The sequence below is a fragment of the Podarcis tiliguerta genome (genome assembly GCF_965153285.1).
Source record: "Podarcis tiliguerta genome assembly, chromosome: 9".
Taxonomy (NCBI): domain Eukaryota; kingdom Metazoa; phylum Chordata; class Lepidosauria; order Squamata; family Lacertidae; genus Podarcis; species Podarcis tiliguerta.
The window spans coordinates 41,146,657-41,168,697 of record NC_139542.1 but is presented as its reverse complement, the minus strand read 5'-3'; the positions used below and the strand labels follow the sequence as shown (position 1 = coordinate 41,168,697).

Genomic DNA, 22,041 nt, shown 5'->3' with positions numbered 1-22,041 from the left:
GGTTGTGTCCAACATTACTCCTACTCCTACTCATGGTAGACCTACTAAAATGAATGAACATGACTAACTTAGGCTTATTCATTTCATGGATGTACTCTGAGTAGAACTTCTAGCGCCACCTACAACTGTTGTGTGAGCTACCTATCCCACTATAGTGTCTCCTTTTCCTCTCCTGTCTCTGGGACAGCCTTTATTGAAAGCCATTAAACTGCCATTTTGTTTACATTCTCAATAAAACTCAGTTTCTGATAAAAGCCCTGCTCTTGTGCCTGTTGCTCTCCCAAGCACAGAGCCCTGGTTATGGAGATCAATAACTTTTATGAAAGTTGATTTCTTTTTCAAATCTGCTGTTGCCAAAATTCATTTTGCTGGCAGCTTATTAGATATCTTGAGGAAAGAAAGTTAATTCTGTCATTGTGAATTACTTATAATGCACATGAGAGATGCTTTAAATTTTATCTGCAGTTTTAACAGAAAATGTTATTTAACAGAATTCTTTAAAATCTCCTTGAATGTATATTGAGGACCTAAAACTTTTAAAGATCAATAATACTGAGCAGTTTGAAAATAATCTTATATGTCAGTCTACTACTACCTAGTTGAGAGGCTTAACATGCATGAGGAGATCTTTGAATGGATGATACAAAAGTTGGGGGGGTCAATTTCTTGCTCGGTAATATTTTTTATGATCATAATCTGAACTACCTTCAGAAAGTATTGCAATATCCATCAGATTTATACACCAACACACTACTATGACACTTTATTGAGATTCAAGAGATAAGCATGGAATCATATTCATGACATTTGAAATATATAAAACTCACAGAAATGCATGCTAAGATGGGGCACTTGCTATGTTACATATCCTAAAACCACCCAAAGCTAGAGCAATGGAACCAGGATGGAGGGAGAAGAAACATTAGCTTCATTAAGTCCATAAAGTGATATGATACCACTTCAACAGTCGTGGCTTCCCCCAAAGAATTATGGGAGCTGTAGGTTGTTAAAGGTGCTGAGAGGCCCCTATTGCAGAGTTACATTTCTGAGAGTTCTCTGTGAAGAGAGATTAATGGTTAAACCACTCTGTAAATTGTAACTCTGGGAGGGGAATAGAGGTCTCCTAACAGCTCTCAGTAACCTTTAATAAACTACAGCTCCCAGAAGTATGTGGGTGAACCCTTGGCTGCTTATAGAGGTTATTATAGTATTTTATATAGTGTGAATGTGGTCACTATATATCTTGTGTTGGGTTTAGGGAGAAAACAATACATGCCCAGGACTTCAAACACAACCTTACATTATTGCAATGTAACTAGACTGAGGGAAAAGTTACGCCCAGTAATCAGGACCTGGAAAGAACCAAATCAGGCCTGAAAGTGCTAGTGCAGTTATAGGCAAACTCGGCCTTCCAAATGTTTTGGGACTACAACTCCCATCATCCCTAGCTAATAGGACCATGGTCAGGGATGATGGGAGCTGTAGTCCCAAAACATATGGAGGGCTGAGTTTGCCTATGCCTGCGCTAGTGTGACCCACTAGCATACACAACATCATCACTGTATGTGTATGTTTAAGAAGGGGAAAATAACTTTGCTCAAGAATATGTTGGTTTTAATGTTAAATTACTTATTAAGCAACTTTTAACTGTCTTTCAAAAAGCACCCAAAGGCAGCTAAAAGCAATAACTGAAACACTGTAAAATAATTTTTTCCCATTACAATTTGTATTTTATCATCACCATCATTGTGCAGTCATGAACACAGTGCTTACTATAAATTGGGAGCATAGGGTCCTGCCACAAAGCACTTACAATCATGAAATATATAAGTATCATTCATCCATTAGGGAGAGAAAAATCAAAAGGCCCTAATTAGAATCTTGATTAGGAACAACTAAAACGTCACAAAGCAATGAGCAAGATCTGGAGCACTCTGGAAGCTGTGACTTGCTCAGCACATCTTGCTGCCTGAGGTTAAGTACAAATTGAGCCCCATTTCAGCTATAGTAGCTGAATAGACTGGTAGTTGATACTGATAGCATCTTCCAGTGCAACTGAGGGCAACAGGGTGGATAAGGAAGTGCAAGGCAAATACAGCCCTGTCTTCAAACAACATGCCACTCCTAGTATCTGTCATGACCTAGGAGTCCAGCTCCCCTTCTTCAGGGATTTAGAGTAGGAGAGGGAATTGCCCCAGGGCCAGCAATTCTCCCTCCTGCTCTAAATAGAGATGGAAATGGAGATACATACTGAACCATAGGTAAAGGTAAAAGTACCCCTGACCGTTAGGTCCAGTCACAGACGACTCCGGGGTTGCAGTGCTTATCTCGCTCTATAGGCCGAGGGAGCTGTCCGTAGACAGCTTCTGGGTCATGTGGCCAAACCAGAGCAGCGCACGGAAATGCTGTTTATCTTCCTGCCGGAATGGTACCTATTTATCTACTTGCACTTTTATGTGCTTTCAACTGAACCATAAGAGTGGCATAAAAAGAGCACATTGCACCACTTCTTTTCCACCCTGAGGAGGTTTTGTTGTCCTTTTCTGAAGCCCTAGTGGTATCATAGACTATGTATACACTATACATTTAAAACACATATTTGAAACACATTATTTCCCTCAAAGAATTCTGGGCACTGTAACAAACCCCTCACAGTTATAATTTCCAGCAACCCTGAATAAACTGCAGTGCTGAGAATTCTGAGAGGACGAAAGTGCTTTGAATGTGCTTTAAAGGTATAGTACTTATGCAGTCACAGTCTCCCTTGTTCTGTCAAAGTCAACAGCTGCTAAAGCTGGCTGGTCCCCTTTGCATGAAGAGGTTCCTGTCACCCAAGGCAGAGCTACCTACAAAGATTGAACTGTAATTCCTATTCAAAGAGCAACAATTGAGCTCTCCTCCTGTGCTGTTTCTAGCCTAAAGTCCTCCAGGATACAATTAAAAACCAGCAATAAAATCATAACCATCAGTATAAAAGCCAGCAAGACAAGACCAAAGGATGAAAAAAGGATGGTTAATCTAAGAATTGGGCTCTGAAAATTTGGAAGAGCAAATACATCTTAACTGTGTGGCAGAAACAAAATTTTAAAAATCCTTCCAGTAGTAGAATTTTTTTATTTTGTTTCAACTACGGCAGACCAACACGGCTACCTACCTGTGTGGCAGAAGTCCATCAGTGTCATGGCAAGCTTGGGAACAAATATTTCAATTTTTGCAGGCACATTGCACAAGTTTTATTTAGTCAAAATCTCTAAATTCTTTTGGAGGTCCTCATTTTGGTTCAGGGTGCTTTGGAGAGTTCCTGCTTTGGGTTGGACAAGCCCCAAATCTGTCTGAAGCAGCCTGCTTCATTTCAGGATTTGGACAAATCCACTGCATACTCCTAAAATATTGTTATGGATTTGGGGGGAGGGTTGCTTTGCATGATATATTTGGGTCCCAACCAAGCCTGAGATTTTGTAACTGTAAGATGGGAATTTGAAGTAAAAAGGACTGCTGAACTGGTCAAGCCAATCTCCCTATTAAGGTAATGGGCCTGGCCAAGTCTGCTTGGCATCAATTTACATGTCTAAATAGTTGGTCAAGTGCAGATGCATTGAGACAAAGATACCTGGCTGGTGATGCTCTTTCAAGAGAGTGATAAGAAGCCTCCCTCCCCCATCAACTAGCTGGAGACCACATCTTCTTGTAGGTAAGAGAACAACAGGCCAGGAGCTATCCTTTTTCTAAACTGAAGATGTGAGCTAAAAAGACCCAATACTCTGTGCTAAAACCAAAGCTATGACCTTGAGGAGGGTCTCCCCTAAAAACTCAATGAGGAAGCAAGATCTGTTGCAGGGTTAGTGCTGTGAACCTTCCACCTTATGATCAGGGTATAAATAAAATCATATATCCTAAGGATACTACAGTCTTCAGTCTTCCTTATTCAAAGAAACTGAACTCTGTGTATGTTCTGGAACCCTTGTAGTCTCTTGTAGCTCAGAGATGGGGTGGTGGTGGTGTTAAACTACTGTGTAGAATAACATAGAGACAGGCAGTATTCCAAATGCCTTCTCCACATTAGCTTAGGCCAGGTGGCTGGTTATCATTTTCATGATAAAAGTTATGTTGCTCATGAATGTTCTAGGAAGAGGAGATCTTATCCTCACTTTTTCAACCTGCATCTAAGTCATTATGGCACTCAATAAAACACCATCACCCTGGTTCTCTTTACTAACAAGAGATGTGATAATGAATAATCTGGAATGAATAGATTTCATTAGACTTCTAAGAATCTGTTTACAAAGGCATGAGTAATGCTGATGGTAACTATCAGTTGAAATCTATATAGCAAACATGTAAATAATTTGATATTCTCTTTTCCATACACAGCAAAAGCTGCATTAAGGCTGCAAGGCTAAGCACACTGACTAGACTGTAAACTCCTTGAAACACAGTGGGACTTACTTCTGCCCTCAAGGGAGCAGGAAGGGGAGGGGATTATTCTGCTAATGTGGCCATTCATTGCACACTAATGATTTACCACACTGATGCAACTACCGTGCATTTATCTAAAACAACCCATGGAGGCTTCAATTGTGTAAGGGAAGTGGGTATGTGAAGCAACTGCTAAGCACATTCAGCTACAGTGGTACCTCGGGTTACATACGCTTCAGGTTACATACGCTTCAGGTTACACACTCCGCTAACCCAGAAATAGTGCTTCAGGTTAAGAACTTTGCTTCAGGATAAGAACAGAAATCGGGCTCCAGCGGCGCGGCAGCAGCAGGAGGCCCCATTAGCTAAAGTGGTGCTTCAGGTTAAGAACAATTTCAGGTTAAGAACAGACCTCCGGAACGAATTAAGTACTTAACCCTAGGTACCATTGTATATGCACTTAGAATCGTCACTGCAACTGGGGGCCTTGCTTCATAAGGGTTCCCAATCATGAGGTTTTTAAGCATGCTCAGACCTCTTTAGACCTTTTCACATTCAGGAGTGGAAGAGGAAAACCTGGCTTGGAGGCAGGATTGTTGAATGAGTACCTGCATCCACCCCACATTCCACCTCTGCTGCCCCTTTCTTTTGAGCGCATGAAGAGGCCTTTAGTGGCTACTTCGCGATGCAGTGGAAACTCAACAATCCCTATGTATAACAAATGTTGCTTTTTAAAACAGACTTTAAAATTTCATCTAGACGTTAATCAGCAACTAGTAAGAAATAGCTTAAAAGCACTGCTTACCAATTATGCATCTCTAACAACAATGCATCACATCTAGCAGAAGACGCCTATGGATGTTAGCTGTAAGAAGAATAGACTTCATATCCATACACCTACATTTGTATCTCTCTTCAAAGGTCATGGAAATAATAGATGTGTAGCCAAACACTGGCAAAACGTTCTACTTAAAATTCAGCTGTTCTCCCATGTCTGTTGGTACACATTACATCTAACTGATGTACTTTACAACCATCACAGGAACAGAATTCATAAAACATTTACTAATCAGCCATGCATTAGTTATATAGCGAAGGGTTTTCTTTTTTTCCAAAAATAAAAATATGGAAATTACATGAATTGGGACTAGATTCCTCTTATTTAAATATATTTTGATGTGAATGCACAAAGCATCTGCAGATAAAATACCTGTTAACACCCAGGGATACACATTGAAGTTTGACAGAACATTACCATATGAATGAACTGCAAAAAAGGTGTATATAAAAGAAATCCCTTGTATTTCTCTTTAGTAATATCTGACACTACATGAGTTTGGGATAATGCATTTACTGCTTTGGGATTGAGTGGAGAAGAATCAAATAGATTTTTAATTTTTTTGTAAGTTAACGTACAGCTGCTTGCAGAAGTCCACTGACAACGTTCATCAACGTTCACCCAAGCTTGGTTACTGCACAGGAGCCAACAATTAATGTGTAATGACCTCGGCCATAATCCAGCTTGTTAATAAGACAAATTAGGCTTGTCAGTGAATCGGGCCACAGCTGAAACCACACTCTGAATACAATCTAAATATTCTGGCAGTGGAAAATGACTGGGGAAAAATATTTTGTTCCGACTGCATGATGACTGCCTTCATGCAAGCCCCACAACAAAATTCTGAGCTTGATATTAGCCAAGCATGAATTGGGGTGTTACTTGACCTTTCTCTTGAAATGTTGAGAAAAGCAGAGTTCAGAAAATTTGTAAATATTGCTCTGCAAGTATGATAAAATTAATTACAGCTGGGGATTCCCAATTAAGCTAATTGTTTTCATCCTGGGCAAACTGTCTATATTGGTGTACCTGCAGAGAATAAATTATTGCAGGATGAGTTGTAGAACATCTGCTTTCCGTGTAGAAGTTTGTAGGCTCAATTCCTGGCAGCTCTAGCCAGGGCTTGAAATGTGCCTTTGTCTGAAACACTGTGGAGTCACTGCCCATAGGTGCAAACAGTTCAGAACTGCCTCCTGATGTGGAGGGAGAACATAATCACCAGGGTTAGTAGCCATGGATAGTTTTATCAGCCATGAATCTGTTTAATTCTCTCTTAAGGTCATCCAAGTTGGTGTCTATCATTACATCTTGTTGGAGAAAATTCCATAGTTTAACTGTGAAAAAGTACTTTCTTTTGCCTGACCTGCATCTTCCAACATTCAGCTTCATTGTGTGGCTCTAGTATTGTGTGTGTGTGTGTGTGTGTGTGTGTGTGTGTGTGTCTGTGTCAGTGTGTGTGTGTGTGTGTGTGCGTGAGAGAGAGAGAGAGAGAGAGAGAGAGCGCTCTATCCACTTTCTCCACACCATGAATATCTTTATACAACTGTCTCATGTCCTCTCTTATTCACATTTTCTCTAAACTAAAAGAAAACTGATCGGGTATGGATCATGTCATTGCCAGCAACACAGAAGCCAATGCCAAAAACTGTTGGGCAGGGAGAGGGTGTATGGGGTATTTATGAATTGCCCATTCCTCAACAGAGCGTAGGGCAACATACAACATGCAATAAAGGATAAACAGCATAACTCAGCAGCAACAATCTATAAGAGTCAAGCTGCTTGAATCCTGTCTTACTGCTTTGATTTCCACAACTCTTTGAGGTAAGTCATATAATAATACCCAAAGACAAGTTCTGTATCACAGTGAGGTTTGGACTACAATTCTTCCCATTTCAAGTCTAGCACTCACAGAATCATAGAATTGCAGAGTTGAAAGGGATCATGAGGGTCATGTAGTCTAACCCCCTGCAATGTAGGAAACTTAACTAAAACATCCATAACAGATGGCCATCCAATCTCTGCTTAAAAACTTCCAATGAAGGAGAGTCCTCTCAAGGGAGTCTGTCCAACAGTCAAACAGCTCTTACTGGCAGAAAAATTCTTCCTAATGTTTAGTAGAACTCTCCTTTCTTGTAACTTGAAGCCAATGGTTTGGATCATAGCCTCTGGAGCAGGAGAAAGCAAACTTGCTCCATCCTCTATGTGACAGCCCTTTAGATATTTGAGGATAGCTCTCATATCTTCTCATAATAGTCTCATAATCTGGTGAACCGGGTTCGCATCCCCGCTCCTCCACATGCAGCTGCTGGGTGACCTTGGGCTAGTCACACTTCTTTGAAGTCTCTCAGCCCCACTCACCTCACAGAGTGTTTGTTGTGGGGGAGGAAGGGAAAGGAGAATGTTAGCCGCTTTGAGACTCCTTCGGGTAATGATAAAGCGGGATATCAAATCCAAACTCTTCTCTTCTCAGGTTCCTCTTTACCAGGATAAAGATAACCAATTCTCTCAACTGTTCCCCATAAGGCTTGTTTTCCAGACCCTTTATCAGCTTAGTCACCCTCCTCTGCACACATTCAAGCTTGCAAATTTCCTTCTTAAATTGTGGTGCCCAGAACTGGACAAAGTACTCCAAAGCAGAATAGAGTGGTACTATGACTTCCCTTGGTTAGGACACTAGACTTCTGTTGATGCAGCCTATAATAGCATTAGGCTGCTGCATCATACTGTTGACCCATGATAAGCTTGTGATCTACAAAGACCCCCTAGATCCTTTTCAAATATACTACTGGCAATCCAGATGTCCCTCATCTTATATTTGTGCAGCTGACTCTTCCTGTCTATGTGTAGAACCTTATGTTTGTTTCTATTAAGATTCATTTTGTTAGTTTTGACCCAGTTCTCCAACCTGTTAAGGTCACCTTCTGTCTTCATTGGCACTGGCTACCCCTCCCAGTTTGGTGTTATATGCAAATATGCTCAGCATCCCCTCAGTACCTTCATCTAAGTTGTTTATAAATATGTTGATCAACAATGGTCCCAGGACAGAATCCTGAGGCACCTCACTTGTCACTTTTTTCCAGAATGATGAGGAACCATTAGTGAGCACCCTTTGGGCTCAGTCAGTCAACCAGCTACAAATCCACCCAACAGTTACCTTGTCTAGTCCACATTTTACAAACTTCTCTGCAAGAATACCATGGGAGAGCTTGTCAATAGCCTTACTGAAATCAAGATATCCTATGTCCACAGCATTCCTCTGATCCACCAAGCTTGTAACTCCATCATAAAAAGATATAAGATTTGTCTAGCCCAACTTGTTGTTGAGAAACCCATGGGATTCTGCCAGCCAAAGTCGCTGCTTCAGTTCACCTCATGTGCAGGCTGGCCATGTAAAGGGACTGCCATTTTGAACTTTCTTATCACTTGTTGGAAGCAAGACTTTTCTTGCTGCCAAATACTAATTGTTTCTGATTAACAGCTCCAGTTGAAGCAAGAGTACCTAGAACTCCCTTAGCCCTTGAGAAATAGTTATACAAACTATATTCATATATCACCAAAATCACCAGTCTGGAGTACAAAACACACAGCCCAGGTCCTAATGTGGTATTCCAAAGGGCCACCCATTTTCAACTCTCATCAGCCTGCTTACTAGAAAAGTCTGAACAAAGTTTCTTCTGAAAAATGTAGTGCCATCTTATTAAATAAATTGATTTTTATCTGCTAGGGGACAACTCCTTCTAGGTGTCTCAACTAATTGCCAGAAATAATGAGAAAGTGTTGAAGAAAAGTAAATTATAGAAATGTAACTCCAATTATCTCATAAAGAAGACTGAGGACGTGATAAAAAGAGGGAATTAGTTACAGAAAACTTCTGGGAAGTTTTTATTTCAATTACTATGTATGTCTCCTCCCATTCAAAGTCACCATATTACAGCAACAGCAATACATTCATTACATCCAATGAAGTACACCTTCATTAACTTGAACTGTATTTGCTTATTCCAATGAATTGTGCCCTCTAAATGAAGCTGACTCTATGGACTCTTGGGCCAGCTAATGAGTCTCCTTGTGCAAGAGCAATTAGCAGACAGCCTGTTAAGATGGCTGTCTTCTTTGCACTATTGGAACAATACAAAGCAGCCAATGCCAAAAGAAAGACAAATAGGCTCTGAATGGGTGGTTTATTCATGCATGCTTTGCTATATTATGATAAATAATTTTGCATCCTGTGCTTATGAGCAGAATCTCATGCACTCCTGAATGTCATATAATCAGGACTGTACTCAATGGACTGAATTATATTGCAGTGTTGCACATTGATGAGACTCAAATGTTTAAATGACATTTGCAAAATCAAGTGCTTTCAGCAAAATTGTTCCCCCACTATTTTGCCAATCGTTGCTGTTTAAGGAACTTTTGTACACGTTAAAATATATTTATTTATCACCCTTTCATTTCTAGAAAGCTCATGATAACTTTGCTGTTGAGATTTTTAAAGCCATGATAATAGATTTAAATATGAAATGAAAACAAACTTCATCCAACAGAGCAAGTAGTCTGGCTTTTCTCAAACAACTGAAAATGACAGATAGTTTTTTTTAATCTTAACAGTGGACAGTGTTTTCAGAGAGTGCAGTCTTCACACTCAATAAATATATTTGATCCCAAATGTAGTAAAAACTAGTTGAAAAAAGGGCCAGACTAGATGTGAAGTGTCTTTGCTTAGAAACCATCACTGGAGGAAGGAGTATGATTCAGATCAGGTCTGTAGATTTGGGGCAGAATTTGTCAACCCAATTTAATTCTTCCCAGTCCCTGAAGTCCATATTTTATCTGTCTTTCCCCAGCTCCTGCCTCCATGGCTAACAACTGCCTTGGCAGGAAATTAGCTAAATTACAGAAATGGAGGGTTAACTTCCCCACCCAGCAATGCAGCACCAACTGAAACGGAGAGGATGCTTGATTGGTTTTAAACAAAGAAAAAATATGTTGGGAGGTCCAGTCAGGGATATTTAATTTCTCTGTGTGTCCCACTAACATTGTGCAAAAGTTATGGAAGTGGTCACAAAACTGCACAAAAGCAGCAACCGCACCTTACTTTTAGATTAGGATTTTTCTGTAAGAACTTACATTAAGCGACTGGCACTTGCTTCAGGTTTCCAAACTTTTCTGTTCCAGATGCACAGTTGTTCTTCCTCTTCAATGAGGCTCTGCTAACACATTTTGCCCAGCTGTAGATCAACAAAGTTGCTGCAAAGTATTAAAACACAAGCCCATTGATTTAGCATTGCAGTAAAATCTATTGTAAAGCACAGGCCATCAGAATATCACATAATTCTATTGAACACCTTGCTTTCTTCAGCAAGTAGCATATTTTGAGTATTATTGATTTTAATCATGATCAGCATCTATAATTCCTTTCCTCCTCCCAATAACATAGGCAGGGTCCAAAAGGTTCTTCCTATAAATGTCACAATGAAATACTATGAATGGGGCATCAAAGGTGAAGATGAGTCATGAGGTGGAACAGCAATAAAAAACATTTGAAGTAAGTACATGATGTGCAAGTATAGATAAAGAGCTTCAGCTTATACAATCAAAATAGCAGGAAATGCTTCCAGAAAATGTATTATCTTACTGGATTTCTTTCTGCAAGGACTATCTCAGGAAACAGTAACCTAAATCCTGTCCCAGTTGAAATCCATTTATGTTTCTTTATTGTTTCCCCAGGATGGGTTTGGGGGCAGTGTCACATTTTCAGTCTAAAGGTCATCTCTAAATCTAAAAACACAAGTGTTTCATCAAATTTTAGCCTATCCTTAGCTTCTTTTCTGAGATTATAGCTACAAAAGACTGAGTTCAGCTATTGTGGATTTTTAATTTGGCTTTAAATAATGTAATTGTCATATTCAGCCTAAAAAAATTTATTGGAGCTCTGTGAAATATTTCTAGTTTTCAGTGATGGGCTTTTAATGTATGCAGTCAGCATTAGAATTAATGAGTGCAAATCCAGCCCAAATTATTCATGATAACTAAAATACCCACTTTTAACCTTGACCTGTACTTCCACTTATACCTATGTACTTAGTAAAGACTAATTTTTTATTATTCTCACCCACAGAACATATACTTTCACTCTTTCCCTTAGTCAATGCTATTGTGTTGAATGGAAGTCCTCACACCGTTTGGACTCTGAAATTTGCTGGCTTCATAAAGTGTATCTACACAATGCCTTTGTAATTGAATAGCTTGGTCATATAGCACCTTCATTCTGAAGACTTAACATGAGTCAAAGAAATCAAGACCAATGAGCTGTATTAAAGGACAAATATTTTATTAAAGGAAAGGACAAATTTAATTGACCAGAACATGTTAAGGTTGTGTTGGCAGATGCAAAATGTATATGCAGCAGAATCAAGGAGATTAGCACATATGGATGAATAAATAATGTGCAGAGTCAGTTGGATGCCCCTTCCCACCACCTCCAATTATGAAATGCAAATACACTATGCAGAAAATGTTTGAAGTCAAATAGAACACCTTCATCTCCCCAGAGATTTTACCTGGTCAACATCATACACAGAAGTCAGCAACCTACAGATTTGTCTGTAAACAGAAATATATAAACCTATATAAATCTATAAATAAGTATAGTAGAGGGATCTTCAATGTGGCATCATCATATAGACATATACCTGCTTTCTATGTATGAGTTTCAGAAGATTCAGAATCTCGAAGGACTTTGAATGATGTTTGCTAAAATCATTGCTACCATTAGCTATGGGCATTAGTGGAAGACAAAAAGCAATAGTACATATTTTTGTTCAGAAGTAAGTCCCACTACGTTCAATAGAGCTTATTCACTGGTTTAAGTGTGCACAGGGCTGCAGCTTTCTTTGGCAGCAACACATTTCACTTGAATCCCATATTAGAAATATGTCACTGCAGGTTAAGATATTTTGGGGGCTATAATTTATTTTCCTTTTGTTTATCAAGCTTATTGCTTTTCTGAAAGTCACTGAAGCAATGTATATCTGCAGAGCGCTACCAGCTACATGAAATCAGGTCCATATTCCATCCTTCTCATGGAAGAATAACCCCAGACAGGGCTGGCTCAAGACATCTGGCATCTGACACAAACCACAAAATGGTGTCCATGCCCCTACCAGGGAAGAAGGAGTGAGAAAAGATCTACAGCAGAACAAGGGGGAACAAGGGTGGGAGACCACCAGCAGCACCTCCTATTCGCCAAGAGGCTGCTGCAGAGGCAGCACTGGAGGAGGGCACTGCTGAGGAGGGGGCAGATCCAGCCTCTAAGGAGCTCACCGGGGCCATGGATGCTACCACAGCAGCAGCAGCAGCAGGCAGGCAATGCATTCCTTGAAGGTCGTATCTGTTGTCCCTGTGGATCCTGCTGCCTGAGGCAGTAACCTTACCTTGCCTCATGTGTGAGCTGGCACTGCCCCCAAAGAAGTACTACTTCCTGAAAAATATCCAAAGGTAACATCCTTGAGTTACAGGGAAAATCCATGAGCAGGAAACATGTCTCCTCCCATGTTGGTCTCTACAGCCAAAGCAGGGGCTGTAACTCGCCAATGGTTTGATTTCATCCCTGAATGCGTACTCTTCCCTCATATCATAAGACAGACAGATGCCAACAGATGGTCTCAAATATGACAGGATGCTCATGCTCACATTAATTTTTTGCATTAATTGAACAGCCAGTTGAGTTTAAAGTAATATCATGTTTGTGTGAAACAGCTCTCACAGAGATTATAAATCAGTAGATATCAACAGAGGCATGCTTTTCAAATCAGCCTAATAAATCAACAGCTCATCTGATTTGATCCTCGTTTTATAAGAAAGAAGGTGACATAAAGGAAACAGATTGCCTACAGTTCCCATAAGGACTGGAGAAGGAGTCTCAAAGAGGCTAACATTCTCCTTTCCCTTCCTCCCCGACAGCAAACACTCTGTGAGGTGAGTGGGGCTGAGAGACTTCAAGGAAGTGTGACTGGCCCAAGGTCACCCAGCAGCTGCATGTGGAGGAGCAGAGATGCAAACCCGATTCACCAGATTACGAGTCTACCTCTCTTAACCACTACACCACACTGGCTCTTAACATGCAATATTCTCACTTCACATATTTAGCCATTTTCGGGGGGGGGGCACAAAAACAGGGTTTCTGCACCATGCATACTATTCCTGTTATTGTTGTTAGTATATGGAATTTAGTCGTTCAAAAGCAAAATTATACCATACACATTTTCCCCACTTGAAACGGCAACTGCAGGCAGTTTGTGTCAATTGGCTCTCATTTGGTTGCGACTATTTTAACCACACCAGATAGCATCCCTAAACCATGAACCATTTCTTTCAGAGGGCTTGTAATTCCACCCAGAACAGCCAACTGGCCAATCTTCCAGACACCAGACCAAGCAATAGTCCCAATCTTCCTGAACTCCAAGGGCCACATAAACCTGACTTAAATAGTTTTACATGCCACACCAGTCTCCGAGTGGCGCAAGATTCCAGGGGTATCAGGCATGCTTAGCAGGGTCTGTGTCTCCTTTTGGACAATGAGGCACAGTGGAGTCTGTGGTGTCTTTATGATGTATGGTTTATTTGCACATATATACAACTTGCGTCTAGATGGAGAAAGCGCAGGGCATTCACATCCCAAGAAGGATCTGTTCCTCCAGCTTCAGATTCCAAGAGACTCCCAACACCATATCTGATGCTCTTTGCAGCATAAAAGAGAATGCCTGCCTCATGCTCTGCTCCCCCTTCAGCTTCTAAAACTGACACTTTTCTCCTGTTCACTTACCTCCTCATCCACTGCAATTCTGCCCATCCCTCATGAAACTCTGCCCTTTTTTTTCTGCTAACTATCTCTCACCTCAGGGAGGGGCTTTGTCCATTATCTGTCCATTCCAGAGAGTCTCTGTTAATGACCTTCTTAATGGCTTGGCCATTCCAGTGATTACCTCCTGATAGTTCTTCTGCCAAGAAGCTTCCTGGACACATAAAAGCTTGTCTAGACTCTAGCTCCCACTAGACCCAGGTATTTAGGGGTTTGCTTAAATTCTAACCCTTTACTGAATCCAGATGTTTTAGGTGAGTCTTGCCCCGCCCCCAAAAAAACATATAATAATACAGTTCAGTGTCAATAGTGGAAGGAAAATGTTAGACGTTGAGAAACTGATAAACAAGTTGAAGATACACAATTTTAGGGTGCAGCACCTCTTAACATACTGCAAGTGATGCAGGCACAATAACATGTCTATTTTACAAGATAAATCTAGATTCTGTCCTGCTCCCACCCTCCCAGTGTGGATTTAAACAGCTGCCAAGTAGAGAATAGGTCTTATTTCTTGCCTAACTGGAAAATGTTTTTAAATTGCTCCCCAGTGTGATGTTTGTTTCAAAATCCTTTGTGTAGCTTCAACACCTTATGGCTGCCGGAGAACACTTGAAAATACTTCTTGCAGTAGTTGTGTTTGCTTCTGACATTAGTGGCCCCTGTTCAGTTCAGTATTCTTTTAAATTTACCATTCTGCATTATAACAGCTGGCCAGCAAGTGCAAAAAGAGAAAAATCTTCCCATTTTATTGATTAAGGGCTCACAGAAGGAGAAGGGGACATATTTATTCATTAGAAAATGTACCATGTACCCTTTAAAGATAATGCACTTTCCAGAAGGCACTAAGAATAATGTATTTCTGACATAGCTATAGAAAGCAGAGTGGAGGGTTGCCTCCAGTCCTTTCAACCCCCCTCAAGACTGGTGTAAGAGGGGATGACACTGTAATTTGGGGAAATGCCTTGCACATTAGTAGGGATAGAAAAATCTGTTTCTAGGTTTTAAAAAATATATCCATAGAAATATGAAATACTATTTATATATTTCATCACAATATGTACATATTTATCACAATGTATGGCTTTCTAAATGTTCCCCCCACCCTATAATTGGAATCCAGGTCTCCCTAGTCCAAATTCTTTTTTTTTATTAAAGGTGCATCCTTTGTCTTATAACTTTGCCCTTTCTCCAGTCCTATTTTTCATTCATCTTAACTTTTTAGGTTACTTACTTAGGGACATCTCTACAATATATACCAGTTTCATAAATAAATAAATAAATAAATAAATAAATAAATAAATAAATAAATAAATTCTTCCTGCCCCCAAAATCACAGGGGGTAGCAGATGAGAAAATACCATTTCCCACCCCCAAAAACTGCAAAGACCCTAACCCTTGCAGAACCTCCATGCCTACCTGTTTGAGGTTTGGCAGGCTTTCTTCCCTTAAAAGGGATAGAAATGCCAACAAATTTCATCCAATTCTGCCATGATTTTTTAAAAAAAGTTATAGGAATTCTCTTTAAAATGCGCTCTCTCTCTCTCTCTCTCTCTCTCACACACACACACACACACACACACACACCAACCCTCAGACTGTAAACCATGCAGCACAGAAAACCCAGCACCTATTTGACTTCATCTCCTCGGAAAATCTGACTATAATTTTTATCCAATTAAAATGTGGTTGCCATTTGTTTATTTTCCTATATTAGTCAACGGATAGACATTTGAAGCCTCAGATTTTCTGAAGCAAAGTTCTGAGTTGGACCTGAAATGTACCAGATTGTGACCAAAACATTCAGAGTAAAATTTCGTCTTCCAAAGTGGGATCTGAAATATATCTTGCCGTTGGTGCACACACCTAATAGAATTGCCCTGAAACATCAATGCTTGCTTTCCTTTCTTCGTTACTCTCTCTCTTAATGTTTTTTCCCTTGTCTTTTTTTGTTTTGCTGTCTGTATTTTTACCATGCAAGGATGCTCTTTGCTGCAGCACTACAGGCATTCTGATCTGTTGAACAAATCCTTTCATTATTAGTATTCGAAGTACAGGTCAGCGGAATTGCTCTGACAGCAGTGGAAGCTGCATTACTCACCCTTATTAGAGATGGCACTAGCCCCTTTGTGATCAGTACCATACATCACTAGGAAAGCCACAGCAGACTAAATTAGGCCGTTTTCATTTTCTCTTTGTTTTAGCATGTCATAACAGGTCACTGTTTCTGCATTAGCAAAAGGTCGGATTAAGGTGAATAACCCACAAGAGAGGGGACTTTTCATATGCAGGCCCAGGACAAATTAAAGCAATGTTTGACAGATCTGCCAATCTAAGCACCAGGACTGCCAAGACTGACTGCCATCTTCTGGTCTGAGTAAGCTTGTTACGGAGCTTAAAGATCGCTGCTGGGTGAGCCCAGCCACAAATCACAGAAGTGCAGTAAAGGAAATATCAGCTCATAAAACAATTAGCCCAGTTCACTGCAACAGCAGGAGATGCACTTTGTCAAAAGCACATAGATTACTGCAGTCCCGTTCCTGCATTTCTGGCTTCAGCAGAGCAGAGGACTGATCTTCAGAAGAATTTGTTAAAAGAGGGTGGGAAATTGTTGCTTACGGGGTTTAAAAAATCAGCAATGCCACCTGCACTTTACAAAGAATAAATCAGAACTATTTTAGAATATGACCAATTCTGCAGAGGTAAAATAAATTATCACTGATCTCCATTGTCTTTCCAGTTCTGCAATTCACCACTCTGGTCATGTGCTTGTACTTAGCCTCCATAATCACTGTTTACTCTCTGCTTTGTCATTTCCCTGACTCTCACATGCTGTCTTAACTTCTCTCAGAACACCAAAGGCACACGGCAGATAGTGTCATGAGAACCAGATGCACAGTGCTATTTTTCTAGGAAAAGAGGTACTGGAACTCATCACGAACACCTCCCTTGTTCTCTTATAATGGCAATGGCACCCACTTGAGAGGTGAGTTCCAGTGAGTTCCAGCTGAAAAAAAGCACTGCAGATGCAGAGGTTTATCACAGAGAGGGAAGGAGAGGAATCTCTGCATAAATTTTATTGGAGTGATGCCTATTCTGATTCTAGTTATGGACTGGAGTCCTCCATGCTGAATACCGATTCCCATTCTTGCCTATGGCTTCACATATGCGTTGAAACAAAAAAGTTGCTGGAAATCTCAATATTCAATGTCGGTTTTAAAAGTAGGAGAGGCTTGTGGTTGGACCAGTCCCAGTACTACTCAGACCGATGCAGACTTAGTGAACTGGAGCAACAATCAGTATAATAATTCCACCTCTTTGGATCATAGGAGTCAGTTTCACATGCAGACTTGGTCTCTCATTGGAAGGCCTTGAGATACCAATATATAGGTAAGAGAGCAAAGAGGTACTGCAGTCTCTTATTGATGAAGAGTCAGCCATTTTCATTTGCGTGGAACACAACACCAAGAATGCCATTAGAATAGGGATGGAATTTACTGTGGCCCTTAACAATTATTTCCTGAAAGGTTTTACCCATTTCCTTAATAAAATCACTATTTATTTAATTTGGCAACACAGAAACCAGGCATCGCTTCATACTGGCATTTTCACTTTGAATATGGGTAAACCTGAATTTTAAATACTGAAGACAAAACTCATTACCAAAACAAATTATTGCTCGATTACTGCTTTGTTACAAATTCCATTACATCCACCAACTTTTAGACCTGTGGTATCAATTCATGATCCATCTAGCCATGTTATTATGCTGAACACACCAAAAAGCTATATAGGTCAGGAATAGGCATGTTTGCTTTATATTTTCTTGAGAGGCGAAACTTCTTAACTGAATCTTACACTTAATCATTCCCAAATCCCAGGCTATAGCAGCTGATCCCTATTTCAATTTAAGATAAAATTCATTTTCTGGTTTGCCATACAACTTTTATTTCAGACTTGACTTAGAGATTTATAACAGGGATATATAGCTTTTCTCGCCAATCACTTCAGCAGCTTTAGTCCCTGTGGTGATTTCCATGTTTCTGAATGTGAGGAAGAAGCACTCGCTGCTGTAAAATGAGATGAAGATGTAGCAAATGCCCTTCTTCTGGAGAAGGAACGGTCATGGGGGGAGTCACTGTGCCTTTATCTATGTTGTAGGAAACCGCTCTAAGGACTACTAACTTAACCATCACCTTCATGGAATTAGGTTTATTAGCAGGAAAACTGGCTTTCAAAAGCCAGAGCATTATTTGTGGAAAACATCCATTGGTTCCAAAAATGTAAAAAACAAAACAAACCCCTTCTCATCACCACCATTGGCGGGAGTGAGATGATGCTGAAACATTTGCAAACAGCAGGAAATGCATATGTGTAAGATGCACACTAATCCCCCTTTTCTTTAGCAAAACCATGTGAATATATCATAATCTATGCTCACCTTGGAGGGAAATGGGACCGTTTCTGAAATCTGCATTTGATTATTGCTAGTGGGAGCCTGGGAGCCAGTTTGGTAGACACAGAATCAGGAGGGGCTATAGCATTGCAGTGGGAGAAGCAAGAACATCTCCTTCCCTAGCAAAGTCTGCAGACATCAGCAGGGGTGACCATTCACTCAGCCATGACGTGCTTGCACTACATTCATCCCACCTCCATCATGACTCTGCCTCCCTCTCTATCATGCTGCGGCCCTGGTAGTTTCACCCAGCATACTATCTCACTAACCAAGCTGATCACAAATGTGCAAGATAAAGAAGTGAATTCTAATAAGAAGCTTGGAGAAACACTAGCTGTTACTACATTAAAATGTTCAGGTCATCAAAAGTTCAGATAAACAGGGATGCTTCTTCAACAGCATTGCATTTACATGAGGATGATGAGAAGGGAGAGGTAGTGAATTTGGATGAGCAGGAGTTTGCATTTCCAAGGTGGGGGTGATGTTAAATACTCATTGCTTGTACTAATTAAAGTTTCCAGAAAGCCTAGGATAATTAGCCAGATGCCATCAAGAAAACAAGGCAGTCAAATCTGATAGCCATGCCTCAGTATTCTAATGAAGGAAATAAAGGAACAATGCAGTGCAGATATAAAAACAGAGCAAACCACCTTGTGTCTTTATTTTTGAGCCAGTTGCATCATAGAGGGACATGTTATTTAGCACTTTCCTGTGCTGAACTTTATATGAAAGTGAAATGGGGCATTAATCACTGATTCACTGATGAATAAAGAGCGCCTACATTTTAATGGGCCAGGGGAAGATTTAATCTTCTTTAGCAGTTTTGCTTTGGAAAGCACTTCCCAAATAATTAATTTCAAGCAACTTATTGCATTCAACGAGTGACTTCCTGACTATCTATTGCTGCAATCCACACTCTATTTCCAGAGCATTTCACACTGAAATGAGCTTAGCAGAGGTGTGAGTCATATATTCACCTAGGACTGCTGAACCGTTTGGTGTTTCTATAATCACAAAGCACAATCAGTGCGTCTGAGACCTTTCTTCTTACTGTTGCATGCCATCTCAATCTCTTGAGTTGTGCGAGGTTGCAGGGCTCATGTTTCCTTTTGGAATGAGACACAGCAGAGACTGTGGGGGTCTTTGTGATATATGGTTTATTTACACATATATACAAACTGAGCATATGATGCACGGGTTCACACTATTCACTTGCTGAGAATGTCTTGTTTCTGCCATAGCCACAGCCTTGGATTCAAACAGAAGTCAAACATCACTCTGATTCTCTCTCCAGCTTGCTGCTTTACTTCCAGGTCACATCAGTGCTCCCTTTGCTCCAACCTCTGGCTTTTTTTATTGAGGGAGACTCCCCCACACTTGCCATATCTTGCACTGAGCTCCTCAATTCCCCTTAAAGGCTCGTCACCCAGGTTTATCACCTCAACAGGAGGCTAGCCTGGCTATTCCAAGAATTAGAAGCCTTGATTAAATTCTAACACTTGCTGGATCCAGAGATTTAAGGGGTCTGGTACCGGCTTAACACCTCAAATTCATAACATTGCTTATTTTATTTTTCTACCTGGTAAGTGGAGGGGAGAGGGAGGCTCTTTTCTGTTTAATTCTTTCCCACAAAAATACAACACACACAGGCAATGTATATGCCCAAACTACTGCCATTGTACTAATGAGACCTCCTATGGGTGGGGAAGCAGTGATAATTTTTAAAGGATGCTAGCATCTGAATATCCTAGTATCTAAGTATTCAAGAGATGTTGCAAGAGCTCCACCCTGCAGCGATCCTCAGAACTTTATTGGCTTTAATGGTCTTTCAAAATCTCTTTAATTAAACATTGATTTTGACAAGACTACAATGACTCCTTCAAAGACTTTAGCTGAAAATTTGGGGCGCAATTTACTGTGAAGTCTGCCTGCGCATCCCACTGAAAAGAATGAGAGCTGCATGGAGCACATTTTACTGGGCCATGTGCAGCAGAACATCCTGGGGAATGGTGCCCTTGATTTGATACAGAACAGGAGACATTATTGCATCACAAGAAACACGGATAATGTGTGACCAAAATGACAAATCCCCTCCTGTCAGCTCTAGTCACAAATGGATCAAAAACCAGGCAAGAAACTGAAAACCCTGCCCTTTGCTTTATAGGCTTCAGCCTGGGAAGACACAAAACTGAGTTGCAGGGGATGAATAAGATTGCACTTGCTTTCACACTACGCATGTACTTTACATACTTAGCACTTTCACAATAGCCACACTTTGTTCACTCACTTTTTATGGTTACAGGTAGATAGCTGTGTTAGTCTGCCATAGTCGAAACAAAGTAAAAAAAATTCCTTCCAGTAGCACCTTAGAGACCAACTAAGTTTGTTATTGGTATGAGCTCATACCAATAACAAACTTAGTTGGTCTCTAAGGTGCTACTGGAATGATTTTATTTTTTTGTTTTGTTTCACTTTTTATGGGTCATCTGCATCAGGAATCTTCAACTTTTCCAGGCCCAGGTCCCCCTTTTAATCCAAACATGGAAACCCATTTCTTAATTTTATACCATTTATTTTCATGGTGGCACTGCTCCTGTTGTGGCTCAGCTTGGATCAGGCCACAACCCACTGCTGGGTCCCAACCCACCAGTTGAAGACCAGTGATCTACATGATGCCATCAAATCATTGTTTTACTGTGTTTTCTCCCCATGGTTCAGTAGCACAATTTACACAGTCATGCTCAAGAAAAGAATTGGAGCACCAGGTAGGAGGTGTGGTCTACTAATGGTGGTTGTGGAGGAGTCTACAATGTTTCTCCATTTGTTTTTAATTTGATGATACTGAAGTGGCCTCCACACGGTCTGTTTATTGACTATCCATCTCGAATTGTTTACAGGGGTGTTAGATGGTGTGGACGAACTACCACAGAAGAATCATGATGTGTCCCCTAATACTCCTTACACCCCCTTTTAATATTATTATGTCTTGGTGTGTTGGAGTGAAATTGCACTCCTAATTTTTTTTAAGGAGGAGGAGGAGGAGGAATTGGCTTCTTATATCCATGACTTTTTACAGCAGAGATCCCCCACCTTCGCTGTGTAGACAGACATTCAGCATTTTAGAGAGAGAGGAGACAGCACTCTGCTCTGTGCCATGTGGACTGCACCCTTTTAATTCTGCTTCCAGCAGATGGTGGGGCAGCAGCTTCTCAGGAGCCACAAAGACTGTCTTGTAGAAGAAGCTGCTCATCACTAGTAGTGCTAGACAAGATACCTTCAGGGAAAATAATCTCCCAGACATTGCTAATGTCACAATTGAAGAAGCAATCTGGCTATTTCTGACTCAGCCAGAACAATCCATTAAGCATCCATTAAAGCATCAGTAGGAAAATATGTTTCCCCCCCTTTAAATAAAAGAATCCATAAATACATTGCCCAAGGACAGGACTAAAATGAGTTTTGCTTGTTATT

General features: G+C 40.5%; 1 long non-coding RNA gene across 1 annotated transcript in view; it reads right to left on the bottom strand.

Annotated features, from left to right (window-relative positions):
* Window positions 1-22,041, bottom strand: part of LOC310685418 — a 205,200-nt gene that overhangs the window by 104,115 nt on the left and 79,044 nt on the right. Inside the window, exon 5 of the long non-coding RNA XR_014515222.1 lies at window positions 10,385-10,504. This is a non-coding gene — a long non-coding RNA (uncharacterized lncRNA). The remainder of the gene's footprint in view (window positions 1-10,384; window positions 10,505-22,041) is intronic.